The sequence below is a fragment of the Cherax quadricarinatus genome, chromosome 4 (genome assembly GCF_038502225.1).
Source record: "Cherax quadricarinatus isolate ZL_2023a chromosome 4, ASM3850222v1, whole genome shotgun sequence".
Taxonomy (NCBI): domain Eukaryota; kingdom Metazoa; phylum Arthropoda; class Malacostraca; order Decapoda; family Parastacidae; genus Cherax; species Cherax quadricarinatus.
In genome coordinates this window covers 19,909,149-19,930,135 of record NC_091295.1, presented here as the reverse complement: position 1 = coordinate 19,930,135, position 20,987 = coordinate 19,909,149, and the positions used below count along the sequence as shown (strand labels likewise).

Here is a 20,987-nt window from a genome sequence, read left to right as displayed (position 1 = left end):
TAAACTACCTAACAGAATTCTCCATACGACTGAATGTACAATAATGCATGCAACCATATGACCTGTCTTTGTAATACTCACTTGTACTTTATAGTAATCTGTTTACATTAATGTTTTATCACTGATTTCATCATTGCTTAGTTAATCTTAAGTTAATTTTAAGCCAGCCCGTAATGCTATGCATAGTATAAGTGGCTTTGGCATGCTGCTCTTATCTGTATTTTTTTTTTGTACCTCTGTATGTGTGCTCAAATTGTTAATAAATAAATAAATAAATAAAATAAATACAATAAACTTGTAAACAAGTTTTGTAAGCAATATAATGATAAACAAATTAGTGCAGTTATTGTGTTGAATACAATGAGTGTACACTTACACAATATACATTATATTGATCTCACAGGCCACAAATGTTATTAGAAAAAGAAAAACATTAGAAAAGAAAAGAAAAAAGTATAAAAAAAACATAAAATAAAAAAATGGGATTTTGCGGAAGTCACTGATGTTGCCGCCACCCGGTCATTTTGGGTCAACTTCCCACCGCTGTATCTCGGTAAGTACTGATCAGAAAAAACTTTTTTTTGTCTTATTACCTTCACAAAAATATACTCTTTAATTCTGTAAGAAAAAATAATTTTTTTTTTTTTTTCAAAATTTCTTGGACACTGGAGCACCACTTCAGATTTTGGCCTTGGACCCTGAAGGGTTTAATGCCACTAGGACCAGCTGACTGTGGTGCAGCAACAGCTGACCGTGGTGCAGCAACAGATGATGATGGTGTAGCAGCAGCTGACTGTGGTGCAGCAGCAGCTCACTGTGGTTCAGCAACAGCTGACTGGTGCAGCAACAGCTGACCATGGTGAAGCAACAGCTGACAGTGGTGTAGCAGCAGCTTACTGTGGTGCAGCAGCAGCTGACCTTGGTGCAGCAGCAGCTGACCTTGGTGCAGCAGCAGCTGCCCGTGGTGCAGCAGCAGCTGACCGTGGTGCAGCAGCAGCTGAACGTGGTGCACAGCAGCTGACCGTGGTTTAGCAACAGCTGACTGGTGCAGCAACAGCCGACTGTGGTGCAGCAACAGCTGACGGTGGTGCAGCAGCAGCTGACCACGGTACGATAGTACATATTTCTCACCCTTTTTACCACAGGGTTGGCACTAGAAGCTTTCTTTGGGCCCATGGTGACTTATTTAGCAGTTACAAGCACTATAAGCAATGGAATAATACAAAATGTATCGAATGTATGCTTGCAACCGGCCACCCTGGCTTGTAAACAATGACGGCAGTCCAGCTGAGGCGCTCAGGCTGGATGGACAGGTTCGGGACAACTCATGTTGGTCAGAAATAGCTGGTGGTGGTGCAGCAGCAGCTGACTGTGGTGCAGCAGCAGCTGACTGTGGTGCAGCAACAGCTGACCGTGGTGCAGCAATAACTGACTTTGGTGCAGCAGCAGCAGCTGACCGTGGTGCAGCAACAGATGACGGTGGTGTAGCAGCAGCTGACTGTGGTGCAGCAGCAGCTCACTGTGGTTCAGCAACAGCTGACTGGTGCAGCAACAGCTGACAGTGGTGTAACAGCAGCTGACTGTGGTGCAGCAGCAGCTGACCGTGGTGCAGCAGCAGCTGATCGTGGTGCAACAGCAGCTGATCGTGGTGCAACAGCAGCTGACTGTGGTGCAGCAACAGCTGGGAGTGGTGTAACAGCAGCAGACCGTGGTGCAGCAGCAGCTGACCGTGGTGCAACAGCAGCTGACTGGTGCAGCAACAGCTGACCATGGTGCAGCAACAGCCGACTGTGGTGCAGCAACAGCTGACGGTGGTGCAGCAGCAGCTGACCGTGGTACGATAGTACATATTTCTTGCCCTTTTTACCACAGGGTTGGCACTAGAAGCTTTCTTTGGGCCCATGGTGGCTTATTTAGCAGTTACAAGCACTATAAGCAATGGAATAATACAAAATGTATCGAATGTATGCTTGCAACCGGCCACCCTGGCTTGTAAACAATGATGGCAGTGCAGCTGAGGCGCTCAGGCTGGATGGACAGGTTCGGGACAAGTCATGTTGGTCAGAAATAGCTGATGGTGGTGCAGCAGCAGCTGACCGTGGTGCAGCAGCAGCTGACCATGATTCAGCAACAGCTGACTGTGGTGCAGCAGCAGCTGACGATGGTGCAGCAGCTGACCATGGTGCAGCAGCAGCTGACTGTGGTGCAGCAGCAGCTGATGGTGGTGCAGCAGCAGCTGACGGTGGTGCAGCAGCTGACTGTGGTGCAGCAGCAGCTGACCATGGTGCAACAGCAGCTGACCCTGGTTCAGCAACAGCTTACCGTGGTGCAGCAACAGCTGACTGGTGCAGCAACAGCTGACCGTGGTGCAGCAACAGCCGACTGTGGTGCTGCAACAGCTGACGGTGGTGCAGCAGCAGCTGACCGTTGTATGATAGTACATATATGTACATATTTCTCACCCTTTTTTACCACAGGGTTGGCACTAGAAACTTTCTTTGGGCCCATGGTGGCTTATTTAGCAGTTACAAGCACTATAAACAATGGAATAATACAAAATGTATCGAATGTATGCATGCAACCGGCCACCCTGGCTTGTAAACAATGATGGCAGTCCAGCTGAGGCGCTCAGGCTAGACAGACAGGCTCGGGATGAGTCATGTTGGTCAGAAACAGCTGGCTGTGGTGCAGCAGCAGCTGACCGTGGTGCAGCAGCAGCTGACCGTGGTGCAGCAGCAGCTGACCGTGGTGCAGCAGCAGCTGACCGTGGTGCAGCAGCAGCTGACTGTGGTGCAGCAGCAGCTGACCGTGGTGCAGCAGCAGCTGACCGTGGTGCAGCAGCAGCTGACCGTGGTGCAGCAGCAGCTGACCGTGGTGCAGCAGCAGCTGACTGTGGTGCAGCAGCAGCTGACCATGGTGCAGCAGCAGCTGACCGTGGTGCAGCAGCAGCTGACCGTGGTGCAGCAGCAGCTGACCGTGGTGCAGCAGCAGCTGACCGTGGTGCAGCAGCAGCTGACCGTGGTGCAGCAGCAGCTGACCGTGGTGCAGCAGCAGCTGACCGTGGTGCAGCAGCAGCTGACTGTGGTGCAGCAGCAGCTGACCGTGGTTCAGTAGGAGCTGACTGTGGTGCAGCAACAGCTGACCATGGTGCAGCAGCAGCTGACTGTGGTGCAGCAACAGCTGACCATGGTGCAGCAACAGCTGATTGTGGCATGGTAGTATGTATTTCCCACCCTTTTTACATATGATCACTTAAGAGATGGTATCTCCTGCTATCTGTTTTTCATTTATCCACACCAATAACAGTCTCTCAACATCTTCGAGTACTTGCGATCTCTGTGTCGAAAACAAACTTTCACCTTTTGCAAGAACAGCTTCCTTGATTGCCGTTTTGTTGGCCACAATAGTAGCGATGGTTGATTGGGGTTTGGTATACAACCTGGCCAGCTCCAAGACACGCACTCCACTTTCATACTTAGCAATTATCTCTTTCTTCATTTTCATAGTAATTTTCACCTTTTTTACTGCACGGTTGACACTAGAAGCTTTCTTGGGGCCCATGGTGACTTATTTTGCAGGTACAATCACTAAAAACGCTGTGATAATATGAAATGTTCCGATTGTATGCGTGGATGCGACCGCACTACCTGGCTTGTAAACACTGGCACCCACGGGGCAGCTGAGGCACGATCAGGCCACACGTGGGACACATCTCGGAGGAATCTCGTGAGGTAAGCTTTTTAGCGTGAGGCGCGGCAAAATTTTTGCCTTAAAATGTATCGTATGGTGGATTTAATGTAAGGTGATGCCATCGTAAGGTGGGGGTCCACTGTATTTATAAGATAAATTTATGATATTACAATTGTTTCAAGGTGTAATACTTATTGAAACATGGAAATAAGTTTTATTGTTTGACTTTGAGTTATCCTGGGTTAAATCTACATAGCAGGTGTAAGGAAACATGCCAACCATTTTCCTGGCATGGGTGAAATGTTGGGTATGTTTCCATACACCTGCTGCTGTCCCTGTTCACCTAGCAATAAGTAGGTACCTACTTGTATCACGGCTTTGAATCCCATTCATTGACAACTGGAACAGCTTTTATGGCAAACATGATGTGTATGCAAGGGATGGGGTACATCTCTCTGGGGCTGGGGTGGTAGCACTTGCAGACTCGATTGAGAAGGCCATTGGTGAAATGCCTATGATTTTAAACTGATGGAAGATAGAGGTATGGGTGTGTGTGGGAAACAAGCAGGTTGCAACACTAGGGTTGGAAACAGTAAATGTATAAAAGGCATTCAGCATGAAGTTATAAATAAAAACAATAGATCAGGTCAGCAAACAAAGGGGGACAGCAGAGGGCAGCAAGGGACTAGCTCCCTTAAGGTTTACTATACTAATAGCAGGAGTGTAAGAAATAAGATAGATGAGCTAAGATTAATTGCAAGTGCAGGAAACATAGATATTATTGCTATAACAGAGACCTGGCTCAATCTGAAAGATAGAGAGATGCCCTCTGAATGTCACATACAAGGCTATAAATTATTCCACACTGACAGGGTCAACAGGAAAGGTGGTGGAGTAGCGATGTATGTCAGAGACAATTTAAATTGTTGTGTTAGACAAGATATTAAATTAGAAGCGTCAGCCACTGAATCTGTTTGGTTACAGCTTCTCGAGAGCCAAGAAAAACTAATTTTGGGTGTGATTTACAGGGCCCCAAATCTTGATAGGGAGTGCAGTAAACTTCTATGGGACGAAATTCGTAAGGCATCTACATACAAAAATGTTGTGCTAATGGGAGATTTCAACTATAGACAGATTGACTGGAGCAATTTGACAGGAAATTTAGAGTCAGGTGACTTTCTTGATACGATCCAGGATTGTTTTTTAAAACAGTTTGTGACAAAGCCAACTAGGGGAAATAACCTCCTTGACTTGGTTCTTGCCAGTAGGGAAACACTAATTAATAATCTTGAGGTTAATGATGAGCTTGGGGAAAGTGATCACAAATCACTCAGTTTTAATATATCATGGAATTCCCCTAATAATAGCAATCAAGTCTCTGTCCCTGACTTCCGCTTGGCTGATTTCATAGGACTGAAAAATTACTTAGGTGGGCTGAACTGGAATGACCTGACTAAGGGTCAGGTAGGTGGTGATGGTTGCCGATATGACGCTTTCCAGGGCATAGTTCTAGCTGCTCAGTCAAATTATGTTCCAAATAGGGAAATCAGATCAAACAAAAATGATCCTAAATGGATGAACAATAGATTAAAATATCTAATTGGTCAAAAGAGAGGCATATATAGGCAAATCAAAAGAGGGGAGGGGCAATTAAGAAATTGATATATTCAGTTAAAGAGAGAAATAAAAAAAAGGAATTAGAAAAGCAAAAAGAGATTATGAGGTTAAAGTTGCAAGAGATTCGAAGACTAACCCAAAAGGATTCTTTCAGGTATACAGAAGTAAGATCAGGGACAAGATAGGCCCACTCAAAAGTTCCTCGGGTCAGCTCACTCACAGTGATAAGGAAATGTGTAGAAGTTTTAACACATACTTCCTCTCAGTTTTTACACAGGAGGATACCAGCGATATTCCAGAAATAATAAATTATGTGGAACAGGACGATAATAAACTGTGCACGATTAGGGTCACAAGTGACATGGTCCTTAGGCAAATAGATAAATTAAAACCTAAAAAATCCCCAGGCCCTGATGAACTGTATGCAAGGGTTCTAAAGGAATGTAAAGAGGAGCTAATCTTTTCAACATATCACTACAAACTGGCATGGTGCCAGATAAGTGGAAAATGGCAAATGTGATACCTATTTTCAAAGCAGGTGACAGGTCCTTAGCTTCGAACTATAGACCAATAAGCCTAACCTCCATAGTGGGAAAATTTATGGAATCAATAATTGCCGAGGCAATTCGTAGCCACCTTGAAAAGCATAAATTAATCAATGAATCTCAGCATGGTTTTACAAAGGGGCGTTCCTGCCTTACGAATTTATTAACTTTTTTCATTAAGGTATTTGAGGAGGTTGATCATGGTAATGAATATGATATTGTGTATATGGACTTCAGTAAGGCTTTTGACAGGGTCCCACATCAGAGACTATTGAGGAAAATTAAGGCACATGGAATAGGAGGAGAAATTTTTTCCTGGATAGAGGCATGGTTGACAAATAGGCAGCAGAGAGTTTGCATAAATGAGGAGAAATCAGAGTGGGGAAGCGTCACGAGCGGTGTTCCACAGGGGTCAGTGTTGGGCCCCCTGCTGTTCACAATATACATAAACGACATAGAAGAGGGCATAAAGAGCGACATCGGCAAGTTTGCCGATGACACCAAAATAGGCCGTCGAATTCATTCTGACGAGGACATTCGAGCACTCCAGGAAGATTTGAATAGACTGATGCAGTGGTTGGAGAAGTGGCAGATGCAGTTTAATATAGACAAATGCAAAGTTCTAAATGTTGGACAGGACAATAACCATGCCACATATAAACTAAATAATGTAGATCTTAATATTACGGATTGCGAAAAAGATTTAGGAGTTCTGGTTAGCAGTAATCTGAAACCAAGACAACAGTGCATAAGTGTTCGCAATAAAGCTAATAGAATCCTTGGCTTCATATCAAGAAGCATAAATAATAGGAGTCCTCAGGTTGTTCTTCAACTCTATACATCCTTGGTTAGGCCTCATTTAGATTATGCTGCACAGTTTTGGTCACCGTATTACAGAATGGATATAAATGCTCTGGAAAATTTACAAAGGAGGATGACAAAGTTGATCCCATGTATCAGAAACCTTCCCTATGAGGATAGACTAAGGGCCCTGAATCTGCACTCTCTAGAAAGACGTAGAATTAGGGGGGATATGATTGAGGTGTATAAATGGAAGACAGGAATAAATAAAGGGGATGTAAATAGTGTGCTGAAAATATCTAGCCTAGACAGGACTCCCAGCAATGGTTTTAAGTCGGAAAAATTCAGATTCAGGAAGGATATAGGAAAGTACTGGTTTGGTAATAAAGTTGTGGATGAGTGGAACAAACTCCCAAGTACAGTTATAGAGGCCAGAACGTTGTGTAGCTTTAAAAATAGGTTGGATAAATACATGAGTGGATGTGGGTGGGTGTGAGTTGGACCTGATAGCTTGTGCTACCAGGTCGGTTGCCGTGTTCCTCCCTTAAGTCAAGGTGACCTGACCTGACTAGGTTGGGTGCATTGGCTTAAGCCGGTAGGAGACTTGGACCTGCCTCGTATGGGCCAGTAGGCCTGCTGCAGTGTTCCTTCGTTCTTATGTTCTTATGTCGGTCCCATAGTATGACGCCACGAGCTGAGCTCAGCTCATTCAGATAAGCTGGGAGCAGTAAATTTGGGCCTAGATATGAGATAATGGGTCTGTGCAGTAAGTATGCACCATATAAAATAATCCTGCAGCACACAGTGCATAATGAGAAAAAACTTCAACCATGTTTTTGGTTTAAAACAGTGACTTTGCAGTGTATTTTCATATGGTTTTTATGGTTGTATTCTCTGTTTCTTGGTCTCATTTGATAGAATGGAAGATATATTAGTTTCAGGACTGAAATTAGCTAGAAACTCAGATCAAAGTAGCAGAAATATTCGATTTTTGCTGATATTCCAGAGTACACAAATGACGTCACTTATCCAGTATGCATCCAAATGGCCAGTCTAATACACATTTAGGAATGCACTGACATTATTTATACAATTATTACAATAATGCAGTAGTATGCATAAAAGTAAATTTTCTATTTTTTGTGTGAATAAAAATTCAAAATGAAAAGCAAACATAATATGAAGAGCCTGGAGACGTGACTTAGGAGCAGAGGAAATGTTTATTTAGTCCCTGGAATGTCTACATTGTTTATTCTGAACCCTATTTTCAAATTGGCAGTTGTTGAATTTTGTGTGAAATTGGCCAAATTACCAATTTCTGATCACTTTATTGGGTAGTTAAAATAGGTAAATGAGTGGTTTCTTGTACTCATTCAATAAAATAGAAGATTACTAGCAAAGCAGCTATGACTTTGAGTGATTGGAACAGTGGAATGGGCCAAAAGTAGAGAGTAAAGTGGGCAAAATTGCCGATGCGTAAATACCACTGTTACGTTGGTATGTCTTAATACTTTGATAGTAAGGTTCTCACTACATGTTCTAGTATAGGGTAGCTTTTACTTAATGGCCTTATCTGATCATGGCTGATCATCTTGAGTGTCTCTGATATCTTTTCACCAGCCCTCTTCACAGGTTATGTAAACTACTACTATAAAAATATAACTGTATTCTAAATAGATATGTACAGAAGATACAGTCACAGCCTCACATTTTCAAAACAAAAATCTACACACTCCTTAGCTGGTCTCCCACATGGTGCATCTCAGCAACTTTGTCCTTCTCTCTTCTTCACTAACTCTGGGCTAACCAGTGTTTTGACACACTTTATTCACCCTGGGTATAGTGGCCACAACTTTAGTTATAAAAACTCACCCCTGGAGCACACATAATGCCCCAAAAAGATAGAAAAAAGGACCCAGAGGTCCTGCCACCTCCATGTCAACAAAAGGAGAGAGAGAGAGGGGGGGAGGGAGGAGCCTAGCTAAGCTCCTCCCACACCCACCAAAACAAAAGACTGTTGCCAAGCACAATTCTCCAGTTAGCACAATTCTACTACACCTTAATTTTACTTTTACAAAAGAAATACAACTTCATAAACTACTTATTTAAATTGTGTGTTTGTGTGTCTATAGTATAATCTATTATATTGAGAAAAAAGGCTTGACCCAGCTGCCTCTCAGTCCTAAGGGTGATCAGTCCTTATGACATTTAGAGCTAAGTCCCCATCAATTCAATATAATTAGGTATTCCAGAGTAACTGTTATTTATAAATACATGTTGGGTCCTATAGCCCCATAACACCCCCACCTCCAGACAAAGTCTCACAAAAGCTAGCCGTGTCCCTCAGGATACGGCTAGTAAAAGTATACTGCTTAAGTCTGAAGGCGGTAAGCAAGACTACTAGAAATGCTACATATTTCCCAGCACCATAACTACTCTTCACTTTACTGTTATTTACAACAGATTGCAGAATTTTTTTAGAAAAGCATTTTAACCATACCCATATACTCAAGAGTGTAACTATTTACAATTTTAGTGGCTTTTAAAAACAATACACATTACAATGCAAGAATTGCACACAATGTCCACTGTGAAAGCCTGCACCAACAGGCCTGTGCCTCTGCTGCGGTAATCCAGCAAGCAACTGGTACTCCAGGGTGGCATGTTCCTGATCAGGAGACGAGAGTAGAGCCAAACCCAGAGCAGTCAGGTGTACACCAGGCAGGAAACTTCACAAAACATGTCAAGGCGTCTCTCACTTGGTGGCCGAACCAAACAGTGAGACTTCCAGTCAACACTCACGATCCTTAACATGGTCAGGCACTCAAGCCCATCTTCCGAGGTCCTACTCCACACAGATCCTCCAAACTTATGAAGAGGAGGCTGACATAGAACATGGAGGGGTCCAAGGGACCACAAAGGCAAATCGTCGGGCCGTTTTGTATATAGAGCACGTAGAGAGTACTCAGGCTCGCCGAGAGTTCACCACTGCAAAAACAAGGTCAGCACATGACAAACACTATGTACAAAGTACACACCATGCATCTACATGAAACATCTAGAGAGAGCATCAGCAACCACATTCTCTGAGCCTTTTATATATTTAACTTCCAAATTAAAAGGCTGTAGGAACAAAGCCCATCTTAAGAGTCTGATTTTAGTCACTATACACAGGAACAGGATGAAGAAATCTTGAGGCATATACAAATGCTGAATAGCCAGCCCCAAAATGAAAATTTTCTTTCCTGTGGTAAAATGTTGACATTTAAACTTAGAAGGTTGTTCATAGATAGTAACAGTTCTGCAACCTCTCGCAGTGCAACAACAAACACCAAAGACATCTCTTTGCACCCAGGTTGGATACATCAAGTTTACACAAATACCATCACTTTCCATCTCACACACAAATTTTAAGCACACAATGAACACAATTTGCATTACACACATGAAAATGGTACTGGAACACAGGCCATGGAAATCACATCTTCCTACCCCATGTTTTAGTTTATTTAAAATGTTTGCATCTCTTACTGCATCAGTAACAATCTTTCTAATCCTGTAAACCTTAGTTGTTAAATGTACTTTGTGGTAGTCAGTGTTTATGCCCAGGGTGCCATCTAATTTGGGAACCATGAAGCATGGGAATGCCCACTGACTCTCACTAAGCACTACAAACTGGTGTTGGAAGAATTTCACTTCTTCCTCCATATCCAATTTTTCATACAGATTTTTCCCACACAAAAATTGTTGAATTGGCTCAGCTTCCTTAACAATTTCCTCATGGAGTTTCAACTTTTCCCCATTACTGACATCTCAAACTTTTATAAGGTTCCAAGGTGGCTGAGCCAACTCTCCAACATTTTTCTCATTAAACCCAAGCATGCATTTCCCAAAATCTTTTACACACATGTTATTTCCTAAATATGCTTTTGCTATTTCATACAGATTACTGTTTTGCAGCCCTTTACATTCCATTAAAACGCTGGTCTCTCTGAATTTTTGATATAACTTAAAACCCTTTAACCGGTTACTGTGTACACTATACTCATTTTCTTCCTGCTCAGGTGTGTGGGTTTTATATCTAACCTCTGGGAACTGCCCCCACAACATGTTCAGCTCACAGCAACTTGCCATACAGATTTTCACATGAATTGGCTCCAGCATCAGCACTTCCTCTCCAGCCTCCAGAGCATTATGGTCCACATTATGGTCCCACATCATCATCCTGGTCTGGTTAATGGGCACGTTCACTGGTACCATCCACCTCGTACGAGCCAAACAGTGTCTGAAACTGAGAAAAAGCTCCGAGGGGGGAGCATCACCCAAGCCAATAGCTCAGAGATTCCAGAGTGCTTCCCCACTCAGCAAATACAAAGAAAGGGATCCTCTCATCCCAGTTGTTAGTATTGTCTATACCATAGGCTTGCATCATTGTCTTGAGGGTTTGATGTAATTTCTCTATTTCCCCTTGAGATGGAGAGTGATACACAGTTGAACACTGAGGCTCTACTTTTAATCCCTTCAAAACATTTCTAAAAGACTTTGAGGTAAAGTTAGGCCCTTGGTCTTTTTGCACTGCTTGAGGAAAACCAACATGGAAAAAGAACTTCATCAAAGCCCTTAAGACTACACGAGCTGTTATCTTATGCAGAGGGACTGCTTCCAGGTACCTGGTAGTGGAGCAAATATTTGTGAGTAAATAATCATTTCCCAGTTTGGTCCTTGGGAATGGACCAAGTACATCTACTACTAGCTTGCTGAAGGGTTCACCTGGTGCTGAAATAGACTGAAGGGGAACAGGTTTAATACTTTGACTAGGTCTCCCTATAAACTGAGAGACATGATAGGTCTCCCACAGCTGAGACCAGAAGAAATGCCTAGAAACCGTGGACATCACCTGGGGACAAAACCCTTGTTCTCCTTCCATCGATACTGCAAACAGAGGTGAATTCTTTGTAAGAGTTTCCTCCCTGAAATGAAAACACTTATTTAACTGTAAAATCTCTTCCTCAGCAACAGCTACATTTTCCTGCACAGAAATTAATTGCACCCTAGTAGGTGCAGCCTCTCTCACACTATTTAACTGATCCATTCTCCACTCATAGTCAGCTCTGGCTGGAACATCCTTTTCTTCAGTTGACTGCAGTTCAACATCAGAAAGAAGAGTTACCAAACTTAAGCCCTCACCATCCTCATGAGAAATATCATGAAGACTGTTGGTAGCATGATCATGAGCCATACTTCTCATGGTGGAACCATCAGGGAGAAGGTCTGGCAGGGTTTTCCTAGCCATTTCCCCCCAACATTTGGGACTTGGTTTCCCCCAAACTAGTTGTTCCTCACTGTCTAACAGGCCCATAACATTATTCCCTAATAAGAGGTCGACCCCTTCGAAGGGAATTTCATCTGAGATACCTACAGGGAGATAGCCAACTTGGTATGCAGATTCTACCCATAATTTGTGTACAGGTGTCCTTATGGTTGAACCCGTAATACCCTTCAACAATATGCCTACCCCAGTATAGGTATCCTTAGACACTGGCAGCACTCCAGCACGTAGCAAAGAGTAGGTGCTACATCCATCTCTCAAGGACAATATGTTCTCAACTCTGCCTACATCCTTTTGCAAACCAACTGTGGACCTACTAGAAAATATACACATCCTGGGGTCTAGATCCAAAGGTTCCTCCTCACCTTGCCTTGAAGACCTAATGCAGGCAACTGGATGTATCTTAGCAGTTAGGGTCCCCTGGGATGGTTCCTCCCTTTCCTGATCTCGCCGTCTTGACCAGCAAAATTTTTGTGTGTGTCCAGTTTTGTTACAGTAGTAACAGATAAAACTCTAAGGTATTTTTACCATTTGGTGTAGGACTAGTACTGTTTACTCGAGGACCTGAAACATCTGATTGTCTAGGTAAACTTTGAACTCCAGCTGACTTACCTTTTCCTTCTATTTTAGAGGGCACCTCAGCCTTCATTTGTCCCTGAAAATTCTTGTCCCACTTACCTTTATGACCATAGGACTTGGAATAAAGTTTAGAACGAGTGGGGAAATTTTCAGAAGCAGCATGACTGTTTTTACTTACCAATTCCCTGCGAGCCAAGAATCTGTCACCTAGATCCAGTGCTTCTGAAAGATTATCTGGGTTTTTGTCCTCAAGATACTCTCTGAGGTCAACAGGGATTGTATTGTACAATTCCTCATGAACCATCAGATCTACTAATTTGTTATAGTCTTTATTAACTCCTTTGGAACAAACCCATTTCTTAAAAAGGAACAGTTTCTCATTCCCAAACTCAGTTAAGGTCTGCCCATCCTGAAATTTATGATTCCTGAACTTTTGTCTATATTTCTCAGGTATCATTTGGTAGGCAAGCAATACTTCCTCTTTAATCTTATCATAATCAGAAAAATTTTGCCCCTCCAGAGTCTCTACTCTCTGGAATCCTTTACCCACAAGTTGTGTGCATACTAGGGTAGCCCACTTCTGTTTGGGCCATCCTTGCTCCAAAGCAGTCTTCTCAAAAAAAGAATAATATCTATCTGGGTCACTCTCTGTAAACTTAGGGACAAAATTTGCAGCTTTAGTTATGTTAAAGTACTGCTCAGGCTCTGGTTCTGAACCTCCTAACCTTTGACACTCTTCCTCTTTAGCTTTCATTAATTTCATTTCAGCCTCTAGCACAGCTAATTTCAGTCTCATCCATTCTATTTCTGTAACACCTGGAGTAGGTGATCTGTCACGTTCACTGTTAACAGGCATGTTTACTGATGAATTATTACCTTCCTCCCTGAAGCCTAAAAAGTTTAAAGACTCTTCTTCTGACATAGTTTTTATCTTTAAACACTTGCTTCCCTCTTACAGTATCAGTGGACAAAGTTTTCCCACAGGCACATAAAATAACACAAATTGAATGTAAACTATGCACATAGCACTTACCATAACCACAACAAAAATGTGTTACTCAACCTTTCTCCCACCTTAGGAGAAAAACAACCTGTAAACTAATATATGAAAACAACACTTCCACTGACACCACCTTGGTAAATCTTCCTCTACCAGAAACATGCAACTGTTATTACCCCATACCAGTACATATAGTTCAAAGAATGTTTTGAGTTATTTTAGCAGTCAAATAACTCTCCGGGTCAAGCTCCCATGTTACGTTGGTATGTCTTAATACTTTGATAGTAAGGCTCTCACTACATGTTCTAGTATGGGGTAGCTTTTACTTAATGGCCTTATCTGTCTAGGGGTAATACTTACATCATGGCTGATCATCTTGAGAGTGTCTGATATCTTTTCACCAGCCCTCTTCACAGGTTATGTAAACTACTATAAAAATATAACTGTATTCTAAATAGATATGTACAGAAGATACAATCACAGCTTCACATTTTCAAAACAAAAATCTACACACTCCTTAGCTGGTCTCCCACATGGTGCATCTCAGCAACTTTGTCCTTCTCTCTTCTTGACTAACTCTGGGCTAACCATTGTTTTGACACACTTTATTCACCCTGGGTATGGTGGTCACAACTTAAGTTATAAAAACTCACCCCTGGAGCACACATAATGCCCCAAAAAGATAGAAAAAAGGACCCAGAGGTCCTGCCACCTCCATGTCAACAAAAGGAGAGAGAGAGAGTGGGGGAGGGGGGAGCCTAGCTAAGCTCCTCCCACACCCACCAAAACAAAAGACTGTTGCCAAGCACAATTCTCCAGTTACCACAATTCTACCACACCTTAATTTTACTTTTACAAAAGAAATACAACTTCATAAATTACTTATTTAAATTGTGTGTTTGTGTGTCTATAGTATAACCTATTATATTGAGAAAAAAGGCTTGACCCAGTTGCCTCTCAGTCCTAAGGGTGATCAGTCCTTATGACATTTAGAGCTAAGTCCCCATCAATTCAATATAATTAGGTATTCCAGAGTAACTGTTACTTATAAATACATGTTGGGTCCTATAGCCCCATAACAATCACTGAGACGGTTAACTTTACAAGAGAATAATTCCGTAAATTTTTTATCAAATTTTTTAGTTTTGGTTTTATTACCTACAGAAAAAGATAATCTATTCTTTTATAAAATAAAATCATTTTTTTTTTAATTCTTCGATCCTGGAAGCAAACTTGCGAGCAGGTGTTGTGACACTGAAAGGGCTAGGGGAAAAGATTAACCTATGTTGCCCAGAATGCTCTGCATAACCAGGGGCTTTCTATATAGTATGTCAGCTAGATCTGTAATAGTTATATCATATACAGACACTCCTCACTTAGTGACATAGTCGTTTACCAACCGCTCAGAGTTACAACCAGCTCTCCAACCAGTTGGTATTGCATGCCATTCAATAACTTGGGCCATGGAAACAGGCAGTGCAGCATCTCATCATCAAGCATCTCAAGTCTTATTCCCACAGCCACTCAGTACACTAGCTGTCACAGTCTCCAGGACTACATATTTGCACAAATTTGTACTTTATTGTGCACCCCATAGTACAAGATGTTGGCAAAAATGAAGATCCTGACTCCACTTGAAGGAAGCGCCAAGAAACAAAGGAAGGCTATCGATCTTGAGGTGAAAAATGAAGATTATAAATGAATATGAAGCTGGTAAGAAAGTTCAAGTGATAGCTTGTGACTTGAAGATGACACATTCTACCATTTCCATTATCTTGAAGGATAAAGATAGAGTGAAAGAGGCAGTGAAAGCATCAACAGGATTTCAAGCCATAATAACTAGGCAGTGGGAAGGCCTCAGTCATGAAATGCAGAAATTACTGGTGATCTGGTTTGACGACCAGATACAAAAAGAATGTCAATGAGCCTTTTAGCCCTTTCAGTGTTGGTGCCATAATATTATGGCTTTGAAGGGGGTGATCCAAAATTTTTTGCACGCTTTAAAAAAAAAATTTGAAAAATTATGGAAATTGAATTATTCATATAGAAAAATAGCTTAACTCTTTGGCAACACAATGGTACAATAATCAATGTTCTACGACATTTCTACAAGAAATTATAGTCATTTATATCAGGTATGGTGACGGCGATATGGGTAGCGCGTCTGCTCACAGCCCCTATACTTTTTGATATTTTTTCCTTGTTTTTTATCGCTTTTTCTTGCATTATTCTTTCTAATATAATAATTGACTATTTGGCATCATATAAGAGTAGGCGGAGCTTATACATAGACTTCCAGCCAATCAGGAAGCATCTGGGAACACTGCCAGTATTCCCGCTCCAGAGAGCCAGGAGAAATCACTTCATTATTATGCTTATATCAACTCTACAGCTTATTTATCTATCAAAATTGATGTAATATGATATAATAAACACTATAAATAACATACAAACATGTTATATACTCTAGACTGAATAAAATAGGTCATAATATGGTTAGAGTCCACCAGCAATATTTCGATATAAATGAGTTACTGTACTTGTCTCCATGTCGTATTCTTTGGCCTTCAGTGATAGAAAACTGTTTTGAAGAGGATAACTGCACTAGAACATCAGTTTACTAAGAAAACCACCAAAACAAACGCAATTTTTGCGAATTTTTTTTTTTTTCGAGATGACGGGCCGGCCGGCGCTCCAGGCCAATATCTCGGAAGTAACTTATTCACTTATTTTGCTAAGGTAAGCCTTTATTACTTAATTAAGTGGAATAATATTCACAGAAATTGTAAAATAGTGATTTCTCTAATTTCTGATGGTACATTTTTGGACATACAGTGGACCCCCGGTTAACGATATTTTTTCACTCCAGAAGTATGTTCAGGTGCCAGTACTGACCGAATTTGTTCCCATAAGAAATATTGTGAAGTTGATTAGTCCATTTCAGACCCCCAAACATACACGTACAAACGCACTTACATAAATACACTTACATAATTTGTCACATTCGGAGGTAATCGTTATGCGGGGGTCCACTGTATTCCAAATATTTGGGGATTTATGTGGGAGTAAAGGGCAGATTTTTGCAACATTCCAAGAACTAACAAATTTTATTTTTTGTGAAATAAAGAGAAGATATTTAGAGGAAAGGAACCCATGAGAAATTCGTATAAGCATTGTTTTTTCGGCACCAAGTGTCCAAACAACCTTACGTCGTCCCATATAGGAATACCTTACTGCCAAAGGGCATTTTCAGTAAATCAGTCCTTTCTCAGTCTTTTCCCAGTTGTTGTTTGAGGTATCTTATTCAATTCAATTCAAGTTTATTCTCTATAAGGGTTACAATGTGGGGTTTACAGGTTTTGGGTACTGTGTGGTTTACATGTTATAAAATACTAATTACAGAGGGGGCCACTAAGACACCTAGCATGGCTAGTCATTTCGGGCAGACTTTGATTAATTCTTAACATTAAATCCTTACAGATTATGGTATTAAGGCTAAGTGACTACATCATAATTTGTGAGTTTAGCAATGTGAATGCTTTTGTTTTGGCACAATACAAAGTGTCTTTATTGGAGTATCATAGACAAACTTATGACTAGTTAGAATTTATTATTTTAAGATTAAGGTTAGTATTTCTAGGTTTATAGTCAGTGAGTGAGTGAGTGTAATTGTGAACCACCAGGTGGTTATCATGTAGTTAGTTGTCGGGGTGTATCAGGGAGATAAGATGTTTTCTAACTGTAGTTTTGAAAGTGATGAATGTGTCTGCAGTTCTAGAGTTTTCAGGTAGGGTGTTCCAGATTTTAGGTCCTTTGAAATACATTGAATTTTTGTAAAGGTTTAGTCGAACACGGGGAATGTCATAGAGATGTTTGTGTCTGGTGTTATGCCTGTGGATCCTGTCACAACTATCAAGAAAGCATTTTAGGTCAAGGTTAATATTGGAATTTAAGGTCCTGTAGATATAGATTGCACAGTAGTAAGTGTGGATGTTCTGAACAGAGAGTAAGTTTAGATCTATGAAGAGTGAGGGGGTGTGTTGCCAGGGATGGGATTTAGTGATTATTCTTACTGCGGATTTTTGTTGGGTTATTATTGGCTTTAGGTGTGTTGCTGCAGTTGAACCCCAAGCACAGATAGCATAGGTGAGGTATGGATATATAAGTGAATGGTATAGTGTGAGAAGGGCAGTTTGCAGCACATAGTATAGTATCTTGGAGAGGATTCCCACCATTTTGGATACTTTTTTTGTTATGTGTTGGATATGGGTGCTGAAATTTAGGTTGTTGTCGAGGTATAGGCCAAGGAATTTGCCCTCATTATGTCTGGCAATTAGAGTGTTGTTGATCTCAATGTTAAGTTGCGCAACACCTGCTCTGCTACCAAACATAATATAGTAGGTTTTGCCAGTGCTAAGTGTAAGTTTATTGGCTGTTATCCAAGCCGATATTTTGAGCAGCTCCTCATTAACAATGGTGTAGAGGGTGGCAAGATTAGGGTGGGAGATGACATAAGTCGTGTCGTCAGCAAAGAGAATGGGTTTCAGGTGTTGGGATATGTTTGGAAGATCATTGATGTAAATGAGGAAGAGCAGGGGTCCAAGGACACTTCCCTGCAGAACTCCAGTTTCAAATGGCCATATTGATGAGGCTGTGTCTTTAATGGTGACATACTGATACCTATTAGAAAGGTAGGATTTAAAATATGCAAGCGCATGGCCTCTTATACCATAGTGGTCAAGTTTGTGGAGTAGGATGCCGTGGTCTACTGTGTCAAACGCTTTTCTTAGGTCAATAAAAATTCCTAGCGGATATTCCTTATTTTCCAATGCTGTGTAAAGCAGGTCTAGCATTTTTATAATTGCATCATTAGTGCTTTTATTTTTCCTGAATCCAAATTGGCAGGGGTTGAGTATGTTTTGTGACGTTATAAATGAATATAGTCTCCTGTGCACGAGCTTCTCAAAGATTTTGGAAAGCAATGGTAAGTTTGATATTGGCCTATAGTTGTTTACGTCTGTAGGGTCACCACCTTTATGTATTGGTGTAACCCTTGCTGTCTTGAGTAGTGTCGGGAAAGTGCTAGTTTCTAGTGACTTGTTAAAAAGTAATGTAATAGCATGCAAAAGGACATGGGCCGCTTGCTTGTACAATACAGTGGACCCCCGCATAACGATCACCTCCGAATGCGACCAATTATGTAAGTGTATTTATGTAAGTGCGTTTGTACGTGTATGTTTGGGGGTCTGAAATGGACTAATCGACTTCACAGTATTCCTTATGGGAACAAATTCGGTCAGTACTGGCACCTGAACATACTTCTGGAGTGAAAAAATATCGTTAACCGGGGGTCCACTGTAATGGTGGGACGTGAGACAGATTCCCCGAGTTATTTTTAAGTGACTTTATGATCACGGTGACTTCCGTGGGCTCAGTTGGTGCAAGATAGGAATTTGGGAAATTCCCATCTAGGTAGTCCCCGGCACGGGCATTGGTATGTGGGATTTTACTGGCAAGATTAGATCCTATGTTTGAGAAGAAGTCATTTATCTTGTTAGCTGTATCAGTGGGATGCAGTGGTGTTTCATGAGGTTTAGTTAGAACAATATTCTTGTTTTTTTTCAGTTTGTGGGTCCCCAGAGTCTGGGAAAATGTTTTCCAGGTCTTTTTTATATCTCCTCTTGTGTCAGTGAATCTGCTGGAGTAGTACAGTTGTTTGGCTTGCTTTATTAATTTGGTGAGAACTGTTGAATATTGTTTAAGAATATCTTTCTGTATTAAGCCCTGTCTATATTGCTTTTCATATTGGTGTTTCTTATCAATGGATTTCAGAATGGTGCTGGTTAGCCATGGGCAACCAAGCCATTTATTCGTGATCTGTTTCGTTTTTATAGGACAATGTTTGTTGTATAGTCTAAGTATTTTGTTAAGAAAAATGTCTGTCCAATCATCAATACCATTGGCATTGGAGAATTCTGTAGGCCAGTCAACAGTCTCTAGGTCTGCTGTGAAATTCCTTATTGAGGCCTCGTCATGGAGTCTAAATGAAACTTTGTTGTATTCAAGTGGTGGCTTACTAATGTTTGTTAAGAGGAAGGTTGAGTAGTGGTCAGTAGTGCTGTCTGTGATTATCTCTGATTTAAGGGGGGCTAGTATATTGGCCTATATGTGGTCTATTATGGTTGCACTTGTCTCAGTCAGCCTGGTTGGTTTAGTTATTGTTGGTATGAGAAGTGTGTTGTTCATATTGTTGATGAAATCAGTTACAGTCTGATCATCTGGTAGGCCAAGGTTGATATTTTAGTCTCCAGCTAAGAGAAGGTGGTGCTTGTTCATTTGTCTGTTTGTTATTAGTGACTTTAGATTCTCACTGAAGTTTGGGATGTTTGTGTGGGGTATCCAGTACAGTGGACCCCCGCATAACGATGGCATCGCATAGCGATTTTTCCGCATAACGATTACTTTTATCGCAAAATTTTTGCCGCGCATACCGATTAAAAACCCGCATACCGATTTTCGTCCGAGACGCGTCCAATGTGCCCTCACATGTGCCGGCCGTCCCATTGTTTACCAGCCAGCCTCCGCGGTAACATCCAAGCATACACTCGGAATATTTCGTATTATTACAGTGTTTTCGGTGCTGTTTCTGGAAAATAAGTGACCATGGGCCCCAAGAAAGCTTCTAGTGCCAACCCTGTGGTAAAAAGGGTGAGAATTAGTATGGAAATTAAGAAAGATTTTGAAGGGTTTGGGGCTAACCCTGAGAAGCCTATGCCAGTTGTGGAATCCATTGTGCCTACTTCAAAGATTAAGGAAATGTGTGCACAGTGGGTTGAACTGCAAACCTTTATAGATGAAAATCACCCTGACACAGCTGTTGCAAGCCGTGCTGGTGACTATTTCAATGACAATGTTATGGCCCATTTTAGGAAAGTCTTGAAGGAACGGGAGGTACAGAGCTCTATGGACAGATTTGTTGTGCGACAGAGGTCCAGTGACTCTCAAGCTGGTCCTAGTGGCATTAAAAGAAGAAGGGAAGTAACCCCAGAAAAGGACTTGCTACCTCAAGTCCTAATGGAAGGGGATTCCCCTTCTAAACAGTAAGAAGATAATGCTCTCCCCTCCTCCCATCCCATCAATCATCACCAGATCTTCAATAAAAGTAAGTGTCATGTAATTGTGCATGCCTTTTTCAGTTTGTGTGTATTAAAATTAACATTTCATGTGGTAAAAAAATTTTTTTTTCATACTTTTGGGCGTCTTGCACGGATTAATTTTATTTCCATTATTTCTTATGGGGAAAATTCATTCGCATAACGATTATTTCGCATAACGATGAGCCCTCTTGCACGGATTAAAATCGTTAACCGGGGGTCCACTGTATATGGCACCAATTGTTATAGGCATCTTGAGGTTTTTTACAGTA

General features: G+C 41.5%; 2 protein-coding genes across 4 annotated transcripts in view; one reads left to right on the top strand and one right to left on the bottom strand.

Moving 5' to 3' along the window:
• bcn92 (LYR motif-containing protein bcn92) overlaps positions 1-20,987 on the bottom strand; it is a 165,966-nt gene that overhangs the window by 69,082 nt on the left and 75,897 nt on the right. Inside the window, exons 1-2 of one of the 3 annotated variants that reach the window (XR_011393298.1) lie at positions 13,922-20,772; positions 8,526-9,641 (exon numbers count right to left, since the gene is read on the bottom strand). The exons of 1 other annotated variant lie outside the window; for it this stretch is intronic. The gene's annotated coding sequence lies outside the window, so the exon portion shown is untranslated. Of the gene's footprint in view, positions 1-8,525; positions 9,642-13,921; positions 20,773-20,987 lie in introns of those variants that run through there. One more of the 3 variants, XR_011393297.1, reaches the window with a different exon arrangement.
• LOC128684172 (apolipophorins) overlaps positions 1-20,987 on the top strand; it is a 183,518-nt gene that overhangs the window by 152,917 nt on the left and 9,614 nt on the right. The gene's annotated exons all lie outside the window — the stretch shown is intronic.